This window comes from Bufo bufo, chromosome 5 (genome assembly GCF_905171765.1).
Source record: "Bufo bufo chromosome 5, aBufBuf1.1, whole genome shotgun sequence".
NCBI lineage: Eukaryota > Metazoa > Chordata > Amphibia > Anura > Bufonidae > Bufo > Bufo bufo.
This window is the reverse complement of record NC_053393.1, coordinates 488,522-504,275: the sequence shown is the minus strand read 5'-3', so window position 1 is coordinate 504,275 and position 15,754 is coordinate 488,522.

Below are 15,754 nucleotides of genomic sequence, written 5' to 3'. Positions count from 1 at the left end.
AGGTCTATCGCTGAGCTGGCCGGCATGGGAGGAAGGAAGGTGGAACTGATGCCACTGGTATATTTGTCTACCTTACTGCCACCACTATCTGACGTGTCTGCCTCCATATTAGCTAGGAACTGGATACACTGTATCTCCTCTTCACTGTAGCGACCCATAAGATGGAAGTCAGTTCCTGTAATTGTCGCCGGGACTTCCCCTGGCAACGGTACGGCATTACTAGGGGGGGTTTCAGCAAACATTTTTTTCAAAAACAATTTGCGGATGGACAAAAACAAGTCGATCTCGAAGTCCGCAGGGCTGAACTGCTCAGCTAGGCTGAATCCCAACCCTCGGTTGAGGAGGGGGATGCAACCCGGGGGCAGTTATAAGCCTGTAAGGTTCACCACTATGTCGGCAGGACTGGTATTCGTGGGTTCTCCTATTGTCGCCACGAGACCTGGCGCCTCCGCCTCGTCGATTTGCGTGTTTCTTTTGGTTTTTCTTGTACGTCTGCCACGCCCCCTTCTCGTTCTCTTTCTAAAGGGGTGGAATTATTTGAGTGGCGGAGGGAGTTCTGCCTGGTGTCCTTGGACGTCGAGAGTCTATATACTAGGATTCCTCACGACCTAGGACTCCGTGCTGTTGATACAGTATTGAGTAGGAGTGACAAAGAGGCCTTGTTTAACAGCTTTATCATGGAGGCACTGGACCTGGTTCTCACCAGCAATGTGTTCCAGTTTGACGGTCAATGGTACCGCCAGGTACTAGGTACTGCAATGGGCACGGTATTTGAAGAGACCTACATATTCTCGGTGGGTAACCCCTTCCTACGGTTTATGCATTTATTTCTGCGCTATGTGGATGACGTTTTTTTGGTCTGGTCAGGCGGCGAGGAGTCATGCCGCAGATTTGTGGAATATCTCAATGCGCACAACAGGATGAAAATGCGGTTCACCCTCAATTTTGGCGGTGAGTCGCTTGACTTCCTGGATGTGCGTATTACAGTGAGAGATGGTGTATTACATACCACGGGCTTCCGCAAGCCCACAGCGACTAACTCGCTGCTTCACCACACCAGCTTCCACCCGCCATCGGTGAAAAAAGCCGTCCCATACGGACAATTTGTCAGTTTGAGGAGGATTAATGACACCGATGCCGGGTCCCACAGGCAAGCTGATGAGCTTAGTAACCGTCTTATGGATCGGGGTTACCCACCGGGAATAGTCTCAGCAGCCCTCCGGAAGGCTGTAACACATTGCTGGTGGAAAAGAACAGAAACATTGAGCGACCCCGTTTTGCTTTTGCATTTAAGTACAGTCCTGCCGCGGACATCATCAAACGGGTAATATATGAGAACTGGGATCTCCTTAAGGGGGACCCAGCTTTAAGCAACCTCTCTAGTCAGCGACCACTAGTTACATTTAGAAAATGCGCAACCCTTAAAGATAAATTGGTGAATAGCGTATTCCGCACGTCTCAGGCGGAGACGTGGCTCACCGGCAAAAAACCTGCAGGCAATCATAAATGTGGGCACTGCTCCTTTTGTGCATTAAATATCTGTAGCAAGTGGCTACAAATAGGAGGGGTACAGCATGTGGTACGAGATTTCATAACATGCCGGACGCCCTATGTTGTGTACGCCGTGTTTTGTCCATGCAATAGATACTATATCGGCAAAATGATTCGCCCGCTCTTTGAGCGAATACGGGAGCATGTCAGTTCCATTCGTTCAGGTAGAGGATGTCCCCGCCTGATTGAACATGTCAGGGCCGCGCATGGTGGCCGTCCGCGTTGTCTTTCCTTTGCGGGAGTGGAACAGGTCCGATCCATCCCTAGGGGAGGGGATCGTCACCGGCTGCTCCTGCAGAGGGAAGCAAGGTGGATTCTTCTCACCAAAGCCACTGGTGCGGCAGGACTGAACGATAGGAACGACATGTCCGTGTTCCTTTAAGAGCAGGATGTCAAACAATCTAGTTGCAGGTGTGAGCCAGCTTTTTCTCAATAGGCCCTAGGTCCCTTTAAGAGATTAACCCCTCTATGCCCTGTTCCCTTCTCAACGCTGCATCGAATAATATTGTTACTTATAATAATGATTGTTGCATGTTGAACAGCTGCCGTGCCAGCGTGACTTATTCAACTTTTGTCTGCTTATTTTTTATATATGTTTGGTTGACTTGTTTTGCTCCCTCTGTCATATGTTTTTACGTCACTTACTGGCGGCGCACAGCTGCTGCACATGATGCCGGCTGTGGGGCGCCGCGTATATATGGCGCAATATTGCGCTCTGACGATTAGTGCGGCCAGAAGAAGCGCAATTCACAGCGCGAAACGGCCGTAGCCGCCATTCATCTGCAGGAGCCTTTCCGCCCCAGCACCCCACTCATCCGTCCTGTATGTAGGATCAATAAAGAGCAACACTTTGTGAAGACTCCGGTGAGTGCCGCATATTCTTTCTGATATCCCTACATGGTTACCATTGATAAGGAATGTGACATCATAATACTACCCAGAATGCACTTTTGCTACTGATGTAGTATTAACTGCTCATATCTAGGTGGCACTGTTGTCTAAGCAATAGGCATCATACCATTAAGGGTTAACTCATACATGCCTGATAGTTTCAATACTATACACCTCTGACGTCTAGAGGCCTTGTCTCAGGGCCGAGGGACAAACTTTGATACATGAATGTATACTTTGAGGAACATCTAGACAATTCTCACACTGTGAAATTCATGTCCAGATAGGAAAAACAATGAAGCCTCAGAATCTGCAGGTGCCGTGTATCTTCTAACTTTCTAAATTTATAATATATTGTTACTATGACACTAGCTTTTGAACAGCACAGTAATCTTCCCATTGACTGACTTTGGCCTACATGAAAATCCATACAAAACAGTGAATATAAATCAGCATTGCTCTTAAAGGCAATGAATACCCATTATAACTAAAATAAGTAGATATAACTGTTTACACTTATGAAAAAGCACAACAATATATAGTGTGTATATATAATGTATATAGTGTGTATATAATGTATAGTGTGTGTATATAATGTATATATAGTGTATATACATTATATACACACTATATACATTATATATACACATTATATACAGTGTGTATATATAATGTATATAGTGTATATATAATGTATATATAGTGTGTATATAATGTATAGTGTGTATATAATGTATATAGTGTGTGTATATAATGTATATATAGTGTGTGTATATAATGTATATATATATAATGTATAGTGTGTATATAATGTATATATAGTGTGTGTATATAATGTGTATAATGTGTGTATATAATGTATATATAGTGTGTGTATATAATGTGTATATATAATGTATATATAGTGTGTATATAATGTATATAATGTGTATATATAATGTATATATAGTGTGTGTATATAATGTATATAGTGTGTATATAATGTATATATAGTGTGTGTATAATGTATAGTGTGTGTATATAATGTATAGTGTGTGTATAATGTATATATATAATGTGTATATATAATGTATATAGTGTGTATATAATGTATATAGTGTGTATATAATGTATATAGTGTGTATATAATGTATATAGTGTGTATATAGTGTGTATATAATGTATATAGTGTGTATATAGTGTGTATATCATGTATATATAGTGTGTATATAATGTATATAGTGTGTATATAATGTATATAGTGTGTATATAATGTGTATATAGTGTGTATATAATGTATATATAGTGTGTATATAATGTATATATAGTGTGTTTATATAATGTATATATAGTGTGTGTATATAATGTATATATAGTGTGTGTATATAATGTATATATAGTGTGTGTATATAATGTATATAGTGTGTGTATATAATGTATAGTGTATGTATATAATGTATATATAGTGTGTATATAATGTATATAGTGTGTATATAATGTATATAGTGTGTATATAATGTATATATAGTGTGTATATAATGTATATATAGTGTGTGTATATAATGTATATATAGTGTGTGTATATAATGTATATATAGTGTGTATATAATGTATATATAGTGTGTGTGTATAATGTATATATAATGTGTGTATATAATGTATATAGTGTGTGTATATAATGTATATATAGTGTGTGTATATAATGTATATATATAGTGTGTATATAATGTATATATAATGTGTGTATATAATGTATATAGTGTGTGTATATAATGTATATATAGTGTGTGTATATAATGTATATATAGTGTGTATATAATGTATATATAGTGTGTATATAATGTATATATAGTGTGTATATAATGTATATATAGTGTGTATATAATGTATATATAGTGTATGTATAATGTATATAGTGTGTGTATATAATGTATATATAGAGTGTGTATATAATGTATATATAGTGTGTGTATATAATGTATATAGTGTGTGTGTATATAATGTATATTGTGTGTGTATATAATGTATATATAGTGTGTGTATATAATGTATATATAATGTGTGTGTGTGTATATAATGTATATAGTGTGTGTGTATATAATGTATATTGTGTGTGTATATAATGTATATATAGTGTGTGTATATAATGTATATATAGTGTGTGTATATAATGTATATAGTGTGTGTATATAATGTATATATAGTGTGTGTATATAATGTATATAGTGTGTGTATATAATGTATATATAGTGTGTGTATATAATGTATATATAGTGTATATAATGTATATATAGTGTGTGTATATAATGTATATATAGTGTGTATATAATGTATATATAGTGTGTATAATGTATATATAGTGTGTGTATAATGTATATATAGTGTGTGTATAATGTATATATAGTGTGTATATAATGTATATAGTGTGTATATAATGTATATATAGTGTGTGTATATAATGTATATATAGTGTGTGTATATAATGTATATATAGTGTGTGTATATAATGTATATAGTGTGTGTATATAATGTATATTGTGTGTGTATATAATGTATATATAGTGTGTGTATATAATGTATATATAGTGTGTGTATATAATGTATATAGTGTGTGTATATAATGTATATAGTGTGTGTATATAATGTATATAGTGTGTGGATATAATGTATATATAGTGTGTGTATATAATGTATACAGTGGGGGAAATAATTATTTGACCCCTCACTGATTTTGTAAGTTTGTCCAATGACAAAGAAATGAAAAGTCTCAGAACAGTATCATTTCAATGGTAGGTTTATTGTAACAGTGGCAGATAGCACATCAAAAGGAAAATCGAAAAAATAACTTTAAATAAAAGATAGCAACTGATTTGCATTTCATTGAGTGAAATAAGTATTTGAACCCCTACCAACCATTAAGAGTTCTGGCTCCCACAGAGTGGTTAGACACTTCTACTCAATTAGTCACCCTCATTAAGGACACCTGTCTTAACTAGTCACCTGTATAAAAGACACCTGTCCACAGAATCAATCAATCAAGCAGACTCCAAACTCTCCAACATGGGAAAGACCAAAGAGCTGTCCAAGGATGTCAGAGACAGAATTGTAGACCTGCACAAGGCTGGAATGGGCTACAAAACCATTAGCAAGAAGCTGGGAGAGAAGGTGACAACTGTTGGTGCGATTGTTCGAAAATGGAAGGAGCACAAAATGACCATCAATCGACCTCGCTCTGGGGCTCCACGCAAGATCTCACCTCGTGGGGTGTCAATGGTTCTGAGAAAGGTGAAAAAGCATCCTAGAACTACACGGGAGGAGTTAGTTAATGACCTCAAATTAGCAGGGACCACAGTCACCAAGAAAACCATTGGAAACACATTACACCGCAATGGATTAAAATCCTGCAGGGCTCGCAAGGTCCCCCTGCTCAGGAAGGCACATGTGCAGGCCCGTCTGAAGTTTGCCAATGAACACCTGAATGATTCAGAGAGTGACTGGGAGAAGGTGCTGTGGTCTGATGAGACCAAAATAGAGCTCTTTGGCATTAACTCAACTCGCTGTGTTTGGAGGAAGAAAAATGCTGCCTATGACCCCCAAAACACCGTCCCCACCGTCAAGCATGGGGGTGGAAACATTTTGCTTTGGGGGTGTTTTTCTGCTAAGGGCACAGGACAACTTATTCGCATAAACGGGAAAATGGACGGAGCCATGTATCGTGAAATCCTAAACGCGACAACCTCCTTCCCTCTGCCAGGAAACTGAAAATGGGTCGTGGATGGGTGTTCCAGCACGACAATGACCCAAAACATACAGCAAAGGCAACAAAGGAGTGGCTCAAGAAGAAGCACATTAAGGTCATGGAGTGGCCTAGTCAGTCTCCGGACCTTAATCCAATCGAAAACCTATGGAGGGAGCTCAAGCTCAGAGTTGCACAGAGACAGCCTCGAAACCTTAGGGATTTAGAGATGATCTGCAAAGAGGAGTGGACCAACATTCCTCCTAAAATGTGCGCAAACTTGGTCATCAATTACAAGAAACGTTTGACCTCTGTGCTTGCAAACAAGGGTTTTTCCCACCAAGTATTAAGTCTTTTTTTGTTAGAGGGTTCAAATACTTATTTCACTCAATGAAATGCAAATCAGTTGCTATCTTTTATTTAAAGTTATTTTTTCAATTTTCCTTTTGATGTGCTATCTGCCACTGTTACAATAAACCTACCATTGAAATGATACTGTTCTGAGACTTTTCATTTCTTTGTCATTGGACAAACTTACAAAATCAGTGAGGGGTCAAATAATTATTTCCCCCACTGTATATATATATATATATACAGTACAGACCAAAAGTTTGGACACACCTTCTCATTCAAAGAGTTTTCTTTATTTTCATGACTATGAAGGCATCAAAACTATGAATTAACACATGTGGAATTATATACATAACAAACAAGTGTGAAACAACTGAAAATATGTCATATTCTAGGTTCTTCAAAGTAGCCACCTTTTGCTTTGATTACTGCTTTGCACACTCTTGGCATTCTCTTGATGAGCTTCAAGAGGTAGTCCCCTGAAATGGTCTTCCAACAGTCTTGAAGGAGTTCCCGGAGATGCTTAGCACTTGTTGGCCCTTTTGCCTTCACTCTGCGGTCCAGCTCACCCCAAACCATCTCGATTGGGTTCAGGTCCGGTGACTGTGGAGGCCAGGTCATCTGGCGCAGCACCCCATCACTCTCCTTCATGGTCAAATAGCCCTTACTTTCAAAGTTTTCCCAATTTTTCAGCTGACTGACTGACCTTCATTTCTTAAAGTAATGATGGCCACTCGTTTTTCTTTACTTAGCTGCTTTTTTCTTGCCATAATACAAATTCTAACAGTCTATTCAGTAGGACTATCAGCTGTGTATCCACCTGACTTCTCCTCAACGCCACTGATGGTCCCAACCCCATTTATAAGGCAAGAAATCCCACTTATTAAACCTGACAGGGAACACCTGTGAAGTGAAGACCATTTCAGGGGACTACCTCTTGAAGCTCATCAAGAGAATGCCAAGAGTGTGCAAAGCAGTAATCAAAGCAAAAGGTGGCTACTTTGAAGAACCTAGAATATGACATATTTTCAGTTGTTTCACACTTGTTTGTTATGTATATAATTCCACATGTGTTAATTCATAGTTTTGATGCCTTCAGTGTGAATCTACAATTTTCATAGTCATGAAAATAAAGAAAACTCTTTTAATGAGAAGGTGTGCCCAAACTTTTGGTCTGTACTGTATACAGTGGCGGAAATAATTATTTGACCCCTCACTGATTTTGTAAGTTTGTCCAATGACAAAGAAATGAAAAGTCTCAGAACAGTATCATTTCAATGGTAGGTTTATTGTAACAGTGGCAGATAGCACATCAAAAGGAAAATCGAAAAAATAACTTTAAATAAAAGATAGCAACTGATTTGCATTTCATTGAGTGAAATAAGTATTTGAACCCTCTAACAAAAAAAGACTTAATACTTGGTGGAAAAACCCTTGTTTGCAAGCACAGAGGTCAAACGTTTCTTGTAATTGATGACCAAGTTTGCGCACATTTTAGGAGGAATGTTGGTCCACTCCTCTTTGCAGATCATCTCTAAATCCCTAAGGTTTCGAGGCTGTCTCTGTGCAACTCTGAGCTTGAGCTCCCTCCATAGGTTTTCGATTGGATTAAGGTCCGGAGACTGACTAGGCCACTCCATGACCTTAATGTGCTTCTTCTTGAGCCACTCCTTTGTTGCCTTTGCTGTATGTTTTGGGTCATTGTCGTGCTGGAACACCCATCCACGACCCATTTTCAGTTTCCTGGCAGAGGGAAGGAGGTTGTCGCTCAGGATTTCACGATACATGGCTCCGTCCATTTTCCCGTTTATGCGAATAAGTTGTCCTGTGCCCTTAGCAGAAAAACACCCCCAAAGCAAAATGTTTCCACCCCCATGCTTGACGGTGGGGACGGTGTTTTGGGGGTCATAGGCAGCATTTTTCTTCCTCCAAACACAGCGAGTTGAGTTAATGCCAAAGAGCTCTATTTTGGTCTCATCAGACCACAGCACCTTCTCCCAGTCACTCTCTGAATCATTCAGGTGTTCATTGGCAAACTTCAGACGGGCCTGCACATGTGCCTTCCTGAGCAGGGGGACCTTGCGAGCCCTGCAGGATTTTAATCCATTGCGGTGTAATGTGTTTCCAATGGTTTTCTTGGTGACTGTGGTCCCTGCTAATTTGAGGTCATTAACTAACTCCTCCCGTGTAGTTCTAGGATGCTTTTTCACCTTTCTCAGAACCATTGACACCCCACGAGGTGAGATCTTGCGTGGAGCCCCAGAGCGAGGTCGATTGATGGTCATTTTGTGCTCCTTCCATTTTCGAACAATCGCACCAACAGTTGTCACCTTCTCTCCCAGCTTCTTGCTAATGGTTTTGTAGCCCATTCCAGCCTTGTGCAGGTCTACAATTTTGTCTCTGACATCCTTGGACAGCTCTTTGGTCTTTCCCATGTTGGAGAGTTTGGAGTCTGCTTGATTGATTGATTCTGTGGACAGGTGTCTTTTATACAGGTGACTAGTTAAGACAGGTGTCCTTAATGAGGGTGACTAATTGAGTAGAAGTGTCTAACCACTCTGTGGGAGCCAGAACTCTTAATGGTTGGTAGGGGTTCAAATACTTATTTCACTCAATGAAATGCAAATCAGTTGCTAGCTTTTATTTAAAGTTATTTTTTCGATTTTCCTTTTGATGTGCTATCTGCCACTGTTACAATAAACCTACCATTGAAATGATACTGTTCTGAGACTTTTCATTTCTTTGTCATTGGACAAACTTACAAAATCAGTGAGGGGTCAAATAATTATTTCCGCCACTGTATATATATATATATATATATATATATATATATATTGTGTGTATATATATATATATATATATATATATAGTGTGTATATATACTGTGTGCTATATAGTGTGTGTATATATAATATATACATACACACACTGTTTATATACACACTATCAGGATGACCCAACTTCGCATGTGTTCTCCACAGCGGCTCTCCCCCTGAACATTGACCTCCACAGCAGTCCACCCCCTTAAACTTTGACCTTCACGGCAGACCCCCACTTGTTACCTTCACAGAGGTCCGCCCCCTTAACAATGACATCTACAGCATCTTACGCCCTTAACTGCGACCTCCAAAGCACGCCGCCCCATTAACATTAACCTCCACAGTTTCCTGTCCCCTTTACACTGACCTACACAGTGGCTCGCCCCCTTAATAGTCACCCCACAATGCCCCACCTCCTTAAAAGTAACTTCTACAGCGTCCTGCCCCCTTACAGTGACCTGCACAGTCGCCCACCCCCTTAGATTTGACCTCCACAGCAGGCCGCTCCTTTAACATTGACATCCACAGTGTCCCACCCCATTAACTGTGACCTTCACAGCCCCATAAGTGTTCTCCACAGCCCATCCCCTTAACACTGACCCTCCACAGCACCTCCACAAAATTTGATATCTATGGTACTTTGCTCCTTAGGCTACTTTCACACTCGCGTTTGGTGTGGATCCGTCTTGTATCTGCACAGACGGATCCGCACCAATAATGAAAACGCTTGTATCCGTTCATAACGGATCAGTTAGCATTATTCATAAAAAAAAAAAAAGTCTAAGTCAAAACAGATACGCCGGACGAGGGACCAGTTCACTGATGAAAGTTGATTCATGCTGAGCAAAAATGATGGCCGCCCACGATGTTGGAGACGTGAAGGAGAGCGCTCTGCATCAGCCACTGTCACCAGACGAGCCTTTGGTGGTGGTGGTGTACAATGTGGGCTGGTGTGTCTAGTCAGTACAGAACTGCCCTACACTGTGTGACTGGTCCAGTGACAAGCCCAGACTACTTGAATAACATCATTAGTCCAGTCATTGTGTCTCTGCAGGAACAGCACAGGTTTAATCTTCATGGATGACAATGTGCCAGCTCATCGAGGTCCCATCATTAGGGAACGGCTGTTTGAGACTGAGGGACCTCAAATGGAGTGGCCTGCACTTTCTCCAGACCTAAATGCCATTGAAAACCTATGGGATCAGCTGAGTCGCCGTGTAGAGGCTCGTAACTCTGTACCCCAGAACCTCAATGACATAAACCTCCTGGCACTCTGGAAGTAATCACTTGGAGTCGGGTTCCCACCCCGTATAGTAATGAAATAGAAAAACTCCAGTTTTAAGTGTCAAATGATATTCTGTTTATTTGAAGTGCGGCTTTAACGTGTGACGTTTCGGCCCAGATGGCCTTTATCAAACCACTGCCGCTGTAGAGTAATGCGCCAGTCTGCACTGCGCTTGGTAGGTGATGGCGTGTGTTCACACACCTATCAGGGGATGCGTGATAGGCGTGTGGACACAAGCCATCACCTACCAAGCGCAGCGCAGACTGGCGCATTACTGGCGTGTATCCCGATAGGCGTGTGGACACATGCCATCACCTACCAAGCGCAGCGCAGACTGGCGCATTACTGGCGTGTATCCCCTGATAGGCGTGTGGACACATGCCATCACCTACCAAGCGCAGTGCAGACTGGCGCATTACTCTACAGCGGCAGTGGTTTGATAAAGGCCATCTGGGCCGAAACGTCACACGTTAAAGCCGCACTTCAAATAAACAGAATATCATTTGACGCTTAAAACTGGAGTTTGTCTATTTCAGAACCTCAATGACGTGAGGACCGCCCTTCAACAAGAGTGGGTTGCCATGCCTCAGCAGACAATAAGGTGACTTGTGAACAGCAGGAGATGTCGTTGTCATGCTGTAATTGATGCTCAAGGCCACAGGACAAGTTATTGAGACAGTGACATTTTGTGGGGGTACACACCCACCACTGGTGTTGGCTTTTGTGTCAAAAATAGTTTGAGATGAGGAAATCACCATTGCTGCTTCTACTTAAATGCTAAACTTTCATGATATAATATCACTGGAGCCGCAACGTTTTCCATAAATTTCACCCCTAACTTTTTGTGAGTAGTGTAAGTCAGTGTCACTCTGACTCCATTTGCTATTGCAGTCATTGCATTAAACACCTTAAAAGAGGAAGGAGAAAAAAATTGATTAAAAAGGAGAGAAAGACATATGAGTTCTAGGAGACCTTAGCGTGTCATACACCAATTTGCAGGTATATTGGAGGACTTTCAATTCAGTCAGAATCAATTCACACCTAAATGAAATTTTTAGACATCAATCAAATTGCAAGTTTGCCCATCATTAGTTAGCAATAAATGGGGGCATACCACATAGCATTTTACTGTTATTGAGCTCTTGTGTTGGAGTAATATGCAGACCTTGTATGGTGGTAGTAACTGGGGTAAAACATCCACACTGACTGATGACCTTTGTATGAAGATTTCATGCATGTGTTTTGACATTGGCCATGAAATGCCAACCTATGAAGACTTCTGCTAGGCTCTGTTCATTATGTGTAGATCGGGAATATTCCCCTAATGACCTCCAATGTATTATAAGCCATAATATCATGCACACATGAGACCAGATACAGGACCTAAAGTTTATTATTGATAGCACTTTATACATTTGGATCTACATACAGGATGAACATTGGTGACCAATCACTTGACCCCCGAAGCTTTCCTTAAAGCGCCATCACCCTAGTAATATCCAGTAATATCCCCCCAGTATAGGTGTTACATATGTGTGAGAGATTCAGAAATATTTAAATTTTCATAACAATTCTCATAAAGATATGTTAAAGCTTCTCTGTATCTAGTCATCCTTGACATGGGCAGCAGGTATGATCCTAGACCCCTAGGAACTAGGTGCAGTTGACCTCAGGTAATTTAAAATCTGTGCATTTGACAGATCCAGGCCAATTCTACCCCAACATTTGGTTAATGTCAGAGAATTTTTGTTGTTGCTGCTGCTCTTATAGCATTTCCCACAATACAAAGAATAGGTTTTCTTCTCTCTTTGAAGTCTCTGCTGAATTTCAAAATCTGATGATTTTCTTGTAAATCAATTTCCAAACATAGAACATCAACATGGTTTATTCCCTGTATCGCCTGTGTGAATTCTGTGATGTTCTACAAGTTTTGCTTTAGTAATATAAGATTTTCCACATTCTGAACATGGATATGGTTTCTCCCCTGTGTGAATTCTCTGATGATCCCCAAGTTTGGCTTTAGTAATAAAAGATTTGTCACACTTCAAACATGAAAATGGCTTCACTCCTGTGTGAATTCTCTCATGTGTAACAAGGTGTGATTTATACGTAAAACATTTCCCACATTCTGAACATGAATACGGCTTCTCTCCTGTGTGAATTCTCTCATGCATAACAAGATGTGATTTATGTGTAAAACGCTTTCCACATTCTGAACATGAATACGGCTTCTCCCCTGTGTGAATTCTCACATGAATAACAAGATTTGTTTTATTTGTAAAACATTTTCCACATAATGTACATGCAAATGGTTTCTCTCCTGTGTGAATTCTTTCATGTATAATAAGATGTGATTTATGAGTAAAACATCTCCCACATTCTGAACATGAATACGGCCTTTCCCCTGTGTGAATTCTTTTATGTCTAACAAGATGTGATTTATGTGTAAAACCTTCCCCGCATTCTGAACATAAATAAGGCTTCTCTCCTGTGTGACTTCTGTCATGTATAACAAGACTTGATTTTCGTGTAAAACATTTGCCACATTCTGAACACGAATATGGCTTCTCTCCTGTGTGGCTTCTCTCGTGTCTAACAAGATGTGATTTATGTGTAAAACATTCTCCACATTCTGAACATGAATACGGTTTCTCTCCTGTGTGACTTCTCTCATGTGCAACAACATGTGATTTATTTGCAAAACATTTTCCACATATTGAACATGGAAATGGTCTATCTCCTGTGTGAGTTCTCTCGTGTATTACAAGACTCGATTTCACCAAAAAACATTTCCCACATTCAGAACATGGAAATAACATCTCTCCTGTATGAATTCTTTCATGTCTTTCAAGATTTGATTTTGAAGTAAAACATTTTCCACACTCTGAACACGTAAATGGTTTCTCCCCTGTGTGACTTCTTTCATGTTGATCAAGGCCAGTTTTATGCGTAAAGGATTTCCCACATTCTGAACAGGAATATGGCTTCTCCCCTGTGTGAATTCTCTCATGTTGATCAAGACCTGATTTCTGAGTAAAACATTTCCCACATTCTGAACAGCAATATGGCTTTTCTCCTGTGTGAATTCTTTTGTGCGTAAAAAGACCTGAACTTTTTGCAAACAGTTTTCCACATTCCCCACATTGATACCTTTTATCCCCTTTCTGACCGGTGCTTGTGGAAGCGATCTGTGACTGGTCAGGAGAAGGTTCTTCATGATTAGAGAGATTATATTGTAGATCTGTACTGTGAGGGCCTGGATATAAGTTAAAGGTAATGAGGTTTTCTCCTGAATAGTGCTTCATCATATCTTCATCTTCTACTTTATAATTTAGTGATGACATGATATTTCCCTCAGAGTTCTCACTGGAATTTCCTGTTAGGATTAAAATGGATTTTGTGATTTTGTTTTTCAGACAACAGAGCAGAAGAAGGTATAATATTCCTGTTTTTGAGCTGAAAGAAGAGGAGAATTTTATTTTTTACCATGGATTTCAAATCAAGGTAGTATCCACGCCTATAAACAGAAAGTCACCATGACCTGGTAATGTACCAAGACTTCAGAACCAAAGTCACACTTTCACCAGATATGGCAGGTGGCACTTGGCAAATTCACCTTTCCCTTGCTGGATGGTTCATGGGAGAAGAACACCATACTGTTGGGCAGGTACCATTTCAGTTAAACGCTCGCAAAGGTTGAAAGGCTAGGGATCTCCTAGGAACTTTTCAACTTGAGAATGATTGGTCTACCAGACTGGACTACTCTACCATTACTACTGGAGGGTGTGCACCAGGCTGGACTGTGTGGTCTAGAAGAGGAAACAAAAACACTCCAACCACAATCCCTTGAAACCCATGAGCTGCTGGTAAACAAATGGTTCCATTATATTATAGTATGGCTACATGCACATGACCGTATGTGTTTTGCGGTCCGCAAAAAAAACTAAACGGATGACATCCATATGACATCCATTTTTTTTTTGCGGATCCATTGTAACAATGCCTAAAATGGACAAGAATAGGACATGTTCTATTTTTTCCGGGGCTACGGAACGGACATACGGATGTGGATAGCACACGGTGTGCTGTCTGCTTTTTTTGCCGACCCATTGAAATTAATGGGTCGGCATCCTATCCGCAAAAAAAAATAAAAAATTGAATAGACACGGAAACAAAATACGTTTGTGTGCATGAGGCCTATTTGTGTGTTATTTCTGGTGATAGCAAGGCAACATACTGTAGTTGTGGTATAAACTGAGAACAATCCCACGAGCTCAGGGCAAAAAGGGGAAGATTGACCGTTGTCATCTGATAATTGGTCATATTTCGCCTATTTTTAGACCAGTATCGTCAGATATTGATATTAATAAGCAATATCTCTCCTTTTTCACGTACCCATTTTTAACGGCCATTAGACGGGTGCACTCCTAACGGCCATTAAAAACGATGCCAATAATTTCAATGGGGTCTTTCTGGCCGGGAAAACTGCCAAAAATAGTGTACAAATACAAATTGGTCACCCAGTCCAAGTACATGGAAAATAGGAAGAATAATGTAGGCACTCCCCTTACTGGTTTTGCATGTAATTCAATTAATTTATTAAATAAATGTTAAGCACATATAAAACACCTATTATAAAAAAGTATATAAACAAGGAAGGGAAAAGGGAGACAAAGAAGAAAAAGAAAACTATAATTCAATATATATACTGTGGCGGAACCCGCCTCGCCACTGGGCATTGGAGAGGCCTGGCTACCCGCCTCCTACCTACTGACTATGGCCCCTGGTGAATTTGTACGTGGAATGCAATTTGGGCATGTGGTATTTTGTATTGCTGTGTGTTGTGGGCTGTATATATCTTGCCCTGGCTGTAAAGTTTGCTATGTTACAAGCATTGTTGTTCTGTGCCTCTTCTCCTCCCCCTTTTTCCTGTCCCATTGTTTCTCCAGCAATGTGTTGTCGCAGGGACACCAGTTTAAACCAGCTGTTCTGTCCCTCCTCAATCTCCCATCAGCCCTTGCTATTGTCTGGCCCCCACCCTTGCTTGTACCAGAGTCCTCTAGGTACCCTATTGTATGTAAATAGGTTTAAAGTAGTGTGCTGTGTCTAAATAAAGTGTGTTCCTGTTTTAACCCTCAAGGT